General features: G+C 29.7%; 1 protein-coding gene across 1 annotated transcript in view; it reads right to left on the bottom strand.

Moving 5' to 3' along the window:
- The window catches only part of LOC111634634 (arylsulfatase B-like), a 31,500-nt gene extending 24,510 nt beyond the window's left edge, over window positions 1–6,990 (bottom strand). Inside the window, exon 1 of the mRNA XM_023379464.1 lies at window positions 6,829–6,990. The gene's annotated coding sequence lies outside the window, so the exon portion shown is untranslated. The remainder of the gene's footprint in view (window positions 1–6,828) is intronic.
- Between the last annotated feature and the right edge of the window lie 548 nt (window positions 6,991–7,538).

Here is a 7,538-nt window from a genome sequence, read left to right as displayed (position 1 = left end):
ATGGAATTATAACAAAACCTGCCAATTCAATATAAATGGAAAAAAAATATTATATGGAATTGAACGAAAATGAAAATTTGCTTGATAATTCAACTACGCTTGTTGGAGAACAATAAAAACACTACACTCAACAAGCCACCAATAAAACTCAACTGCCTAACCTATAACCAAAGTCTCCTTTTAATTTGTTTTAAAAAAAAAGCGCTTGACAAACTTGCCCCGCATGCCGAAGTTGCCCCGATCTTCTCTATATTATAATTCGTTATATAAAAAAGTATATTTTCCGAATTCGCGTCTTAAAAAGTTGACAAATTAGTTAATTTATTTGGTTCTACTTATTTTATATACTTATGTGTAATTAAAATTTAATTTCATAGAAAAGGTTTCTATACGTATAATGCTTATATACTTGTACAGTTCTTATGTTAGTTCGGAGACTGTAAGAAACAGTATACAATTTAAATCGAGATAAATACATTTGGAAAATGCATAGTTGTATTTAACTAAACAAATAATATTGACATCGTCAGTGTTGTGTCACCGATACTAATATTTTTCTTTTTTATAGACAAGCAATATTCTTATTAATAATTGAATTATTTTTCTATTCATTGGATAATAAAGTAAGTTTTCCAAATGTATGTTAAAAAAAATTGACAAATTAGTTTATCTGTTTTTACTAATGTATATACTTTTGTGTAATTAAAATTTAATTTAATTTCATAGAAAAGGTTTCTGTACGTATAAGGCTTATATACAGTTCTTATGTTAGTTCGGAGACTGTAATAAACAGTATACGATCTAAATCGAGATAAATACATTTGGAAAATACATAGTTGTATTTAACTAAACAAATAATATTGGAATCGTCAGTGTTGTGTCATCGATACTAATATTTTCCTTTTTTATAGATAAGCAATATTCTTATTAATAATTAAATTATTTTTCTATTCATTGGTATTATTATTTTTTTACTTTTATTGACAGATGCTCCCAAATTTTAAATATTAAATTTTAATTTTAAACCTTAATCTAAAATTTACGTCAATACTTATATAATTCATTATTGTATATTTTTGTCTGTGATTTTATGTTTATTGTATTTAAGTGATTTGTTTTTGGGAGATGGTATTGCTCCCTGCATCAAGGAATGTATTCAGTATGCATAATAAATAAATAAATAAATAAATAACAAATAATATTGTTAAAAAGAAAACAAAATTTAAATTTCACAAAAACACAAATTTTATTAATATTTATCATTTAAATAAGCCTACTTATCACAGAATAATATTTTTTTTATTAATGAAGTTAAACGGAAGAATATTTTAACATTGCAGCGTAACTAGAATTCTGCGATGCTGAACACGACTCAGTTTACTGTTATACAAAGAGTTCCCTTCGCCAAGAGTCAAAAATAAAAAGTAAAAATTACAAAATTTGTCATTAAGGTTAGAAATTTTTCAGTGAATACGTTACAACACATAAAACATAATTTGAAACATTAGAATCATAGATTAAAGGAAAAAGCGAGTAAAATTAATTTATATAAGTCTTTTTGATTTTAATGATTTTAATATTCTACAGATAAACAATAAAGATTAATAAACAGGTATTTAAATAATAATTACCGATGTGTTACCGATTTCATTTCTTATTTAATATTGATCTATCCTTAAGTTTACGAAACCTTATCAAAAAAGAAGAAGGTGGATCGAATGTCTCATGTGCGGAATATAAACTACATTTCACTGAAAATCTATGAAAATTAAAATTTAGTTAAAACATAAATTGAGAATATCAAAATATTTAAAAATTGAAGGTAATATTAGCTAAATGTACATAGTGTGAAATTCATTCACGTGATCTAACCCCGTGGTTCCCAACGTGGCTAAAGCACTGTACAGAAGTATAACCAGGCGGAATAATCCGTTATTTTGGTTCTGCTGTAGTTGTCTCTGCCAGCTGTACCTGTGCTGAATAAATTGTAATAACGATTAAAAAGATACAGAATTCTGTCGACTGGCGAATAAAATCTTTGGTGGTGTCAAACCGCGATGGCTAGCAAAATTAACTTAACGTATGTTGATAGGAAAGAAGATATTTATTGTACTGTATCGATGACTATTTCATGAAATACAAAACGGGTGTATAATTCCACAGTGCGAAATAAAGAAAAGTGGTTATGTAATCCTCGTTTTTCCCACGAGATGAGAAATTATACCCCGTTCGCACCGAGCATTTCGACCTAGATTGTGACTAAGGTCGGAGCCTGTTCCATGGTGCTAATGCTCTCGACCGTTTCAATCTCGACTGAAACGAGGTTCAATCGCGATTGACTGGAGAGAGTTCTCGAAACTACAGCCAGTCATAAGACAGATCCCACAATCCCACGCGCGCTAGAAAATACAAGATGGCTGCTGAACACGTGTCGGGCTATCGACAGAGAAATAAAAAAGACATCTGGAGAGACGACGACATCTGTCTATTATTATATGTATGGCAAGAAAAAGTATTTATTTCTAACCAAAACTTCCATTTTGTTTGTTGGTGTTTGTGACTTACCGCGTAGTTACGTCAGTTTTATGATCGCGTTTAATAGCCAGGTTCTTCTCGAGCGGACTGCCTGTTCGAACTGCACGACGTTCGACTAGCGACAGTCACAATCCAGATTGTAGATAAATNTGTAATTTTAAACTTTAATCAAAAATTTACGTCAATACTTATATAATTCATTATTGTATATTTTTGTCTGTGATTTTATGTTTATTGTATTTAAGTGATTTGTTTTCGGGAGATGGTATTGCTCCCTGCATCAAGGAATGTATTCAGTATGCATAATAAATAAATAAATAAATAAAACAAATAATATTGTTAAAAAGAAAACAAAATTTAAATTTGACAAAAACACACAAATTTTATTAATATTTATCATTTACATAAGCCTACTTATCACAGAATATTTTTTTTTATTAATGAAGTTAAACGGAAAAATATTTTAACATTGCAACGTAACTAGAATTCTGCGATGCTGAACACGGTTCAGTCTACTGTTATACAAAGAGTTCCCTTCGCCAAGAGTCAAAAATAAAAAATAAAAAATACAAAATTTGTCATTAAGGTTAGAAATTTTTCAGTGAATACGTTACAACACATGAAACATAATTTGAAACATTAGAATCATAGATTAAAGGAAAAAGCGAGTAAAATTAATTTATATAAGTCTTTTTGATTTTAATGATTTTAATATTCCACAGATAAACAATAAAGATTGATAAACAAGTATTTAAATAATAATTACCGATGTGTTACCAATTTCATTTCTTATGTAATATTGATCTATCCTTAAGTTTACGAAACCTTATCAAAAAAGAAGAAGGTGGATCGAATGTCTCATGTGCGGAATATAAACTACATTTCACTGAAAATCTATGAAAATTAAAATTTAGTTAAAACATAAATTGAGAATATCAAAATATTTAAAAATTGAAGGCGTACACAGTAAAATCCATTCACATTTAGTCACGTGGTTCCCAACGTGGCTAAAGCACTGTACAGAAGTATAACCAGGCGGAATAATCCGTTATTTTGGTTCTGCTGTAGTTGTCTCTGCCAGCTGTACCTGTGCTGAATAAATTGTAATAACGATTAAAAAGATACAGAATTCTGTCGACTGGCGAATAAAATCTTTGGTGGTGTCAAACCGCGATGGCTAGCAAAATTAACTTAACGTATGTTGATAGGAAAGAAGATATTTATTGTACTGTATCGATGACTATTTCATGAAATACAAAACGGGTGTATAATTCCACAGTGCGAAATAAAGAAAAGTGGTTATGTAATCCTCGTTTTTCCCACGAGATGAGAAATTATACCCCGTTCGCACCGAGCATTTCGACCTAGATTGTGACTAAGGTCGGAGCCTGTTCCATGGTGCTAATGCTCTCGACCGTTTCAATCTCGACTGAAACGAGGTTCAATCGCGATTGACTGGAGAGAGTTCTCGAAACTACAGCCAGTCATAAGACAGATCCCACAATCCCACGCGCGCTAGAAAATACAAGATGGCTGCTGAACACGTGTCGGGCTATCGACAGAGAAATAAAAAAGACATCTGGAGAGACGACGACATCTGTCTATTATTATATGTATGGCAAGAAAAAGTATTTATTTCTAACCAAAACTTCCATTTTGTTTGTTGGTGTTTGTGACTTACCGCGTAGTTACGTCAGTTTTATGATCGCGTTTAATAGCCAGGTTCTTCTCGAGCGGACTGCCTGTTCGAACTGCACGACGTTCGACTAGCGACAGTCACAATCCAGATTGTAGATAAATCGAGATCCCAGTAAGTCGTGGATTGTGTGCGAACGTAGTATTACACAGTAAATGGCTAACTGCGTTGAAAATATCCGAATTTAAAAACCACATGCTCGCGTGCTTTTCAAACACACGAGTAAAAACAAATTTTACTCCGACAAAATTTTTTTATTACTAATAAAGTGTAATTAAACATATTTTTATTAAATTAATGAAAATATAATATTTAAATATTTGTCTTTTTAATGTTACGATATGTTTTGTGTACAGTAAACACACATAGTGGAAAATGGTAGAAACCAGTTTGAACATTTGCGAACACACAGGAATGAGTAAAATAAGGCTAGGAGAAAAGACTAATGTTTCCTATAATGCCATTAAATTTTTTAAAAATTTAACTTATTAGACTTGTATTTTCGATAAACACCTAAATCAAAACTTAATATATTAGTAATGGCTAGTCAAAAAGTGAGTATATTTTTTGGGACACCGTGTATTATTAAAAATTTTAAATTCCAGTAACGAATAAAATCGTCGTTAAGTCGATCCTACTCGAGATATGACACACGACTTCCTTTATCTCCTCACCCTGTCGACCTTTAACCGCCAAAATTTAATAGCATCAATCCCCCTAATAAACAAACCTCCCTGCAAAATTTCAGAAATTTTCGACAAAAAACACAGGAATTATTAAGCTTAAAATAAGAGGGTGAACAAAATCGTTCTCCTCGACACACAAACACACGCTAGCATCCATATATACTGAACCCCCCGGAATTTTTCTGCATTTCTCGACGTTTCAAGATTTCCTGTCCAAAAATGTGAAAAATCTTGGGGTGCACATTTTTTGACCGATCGCCATACTTTTCCTCTATTATATATAACAGAGCGGAAAAATAAAAATTATCATCCGAAATGATTTCTTTGCATAGACCAGAGATGACGAACTTATTTTTGCCTCTATGTGTGATGTAGTAAATATACTTATCTTTAAAAATGTTTATGCGCATCGAGGTTTGACTTCGAATAAAGATATTTAAAGAAATTAAATAAATATGATTTAAGTAGATTAAATATAAGGAAGCTGATTTTAAAAAATGATCAGGTGATAAAGGAAAAAAATGATTTAAAAAGGAAAGGATTTAAAAAGCAGGTGATAAACCGAAATTTCATAATATATCATGTGCCAGATGATATCTAACGACGTGCTACAGTTTGCCATCCTTCGTATATTCGAAATAATATATAGGTAATGAGAGTGAGATGATGAAAAAACGGAAGCTGTGGTTGTAAAGATAAATTTTATTTAAAAAAATTGACTGTATAGGTAATCACAATAAACAACACAATAACGAGCAAAATAACGAATCTTTCCGAAAAACAGATTCGAAAAAATAATATATAACTTTTTGCTAATTCACCATCTCATTCTTAAGGTGTGGGTTAGTTAGCGAATAGTATATTGATAACCCTCTACCAGAGCTTACTCTATTTTGACCGATTACAAATTAGATTCATTATCCAAGCTTTTAAAATAGTATTTACAAGAAACAAAAGGCGTCCGCTAATATTAAGATTTTCCAGGCACAGTAAACACAAGCTTGAGTAAAACGTTCTGCAAGTCAGAAACATTCGATTTTTTTCACTTATTTTTCAGAAAATGCACATAAATGGAGCACGTAGCAAGCATGGCTTTCAATTACCACAATATATTAATACGAGGCGGTACTTTTTAGTTTTTACAGTAATTATACTTCCGTTCACTATCTAATATTCATTTACTCTAATCAAGTTCACGATTTGTGATTTTATCTTTGATACTAATTAAAACTTTGGAATAAATTTATTGTTGAGTAAATTATTATTAAATACACACGACAACTGGTACACAGATAAGATCATAGGGTAATAAACTTATTAATATTCATATTTGGGACAGACTCACATGGAGACGCATTAAACAACATAATCCGGAAACTTAAAAATATGGAATTTGTTTATTTAAATAATTTTATTACAGAACAAAATAATACTATGAAGAAATTTTAATCAAGATATTTTTTAAATTTAGAATATAAAGTATAAATAGTTACAATTCATATATACTCTTAAATTAGTAAATTACTTAAAATTAATTGTAAATACGATCTATAAACAATATAATCTACAAAATATAATAAAATACATCCGAGTAGTAAATAGCTTGTTTATTTATTATGAGAAAAACTTAAACCGTAAAGTTATATTTTATCAAACTTAGGAGTAATTTATATTACAAGACTTGGGATAAGAGGGCAAACTAATTAAGAATATAGGAGACAATGAAAACAATATTCACTAAGGGCCGGATTTATACGAGCTTAAAACCGCGATATATGCGCATATACATGCAAGTAAAAATGCTAGATATATTTACTGCTATATAAGCTTTGAAATGCCTGAAATATGCATTATGCTTGTTGAAAAATTCATTAAACTACATTAAGTTTATAAGTTGAAATGCATACGTACTTTACTTGTGTCTTCGAGCAAATCCTACTAACGTCTTTTATATAAGAAAAGATAAATATGCAACAAACGTCTGATGAGGAAAATTCGAACAAAATACAAATGTTCTTGTTTTTCTAGCTCTTTTTTTCTTCGTTTTTTTAAACAAAGCTATCTTATAGTGTAATAATTACTAAACATGTATTATGGTATGTATATACATAAAACTAGAATTTAGAATAAATCAATTCTTTAAAATAAAAAAAAATTTCTAGTAATACCGATCATATTTCTTAACAATCCACTTTTCGTGCCTAAAACATAATTGAAAAGAAATGAGCATTAAATTGAAATAAAGAGTGTAAACTTTTATTTCTGTAAGAAAATGTAAAAATTACATAATGAATTAACAACATATAGACTTATAAAAGATTTATTATTATAGAGTTCTTAAAATTATTTATCAACCTTTATCTTGTCTTCAACTTTTATCCTTCACTTAAAATGTTAAAAATGTAACATTCGTTAGTAAAACAATTATAATTCATTCGTAAACAACTTAGCAAAATAATTCAATGATGTTATTGATGTTCTAACATTCATTCAGAATTCGACAGGTTTTTAATTTTAAAATTATTGTTAGTGTATTTTATGTTTAAATATAGTGATTCTTTGAAATGGTAATTTACACGCGGGTGTCTATTTGAAAATCCGGATGAGGTCCTGTCCCAGTT

This window comes from Centruroides sculpturatus, unplaced genomic scaffold (genome assembly GCF_000671375.1).
Source record: "Centruroides sculpturatus isolate CEXI.00-Female unplaced genomic scaffold, Cexi_2.0 scaffold791, whole genome shotgun sequence".
Classification (NCBI taxonomy): Eukaryota; Metazoa; Arthropoda; class Arachnida; order Scorpiones; family Buthidae; genus Centruroides; species Centruroides sculpturatus.
This window is presented reverse-complemented; position numbering and strand designations above follow the sequence as displayed.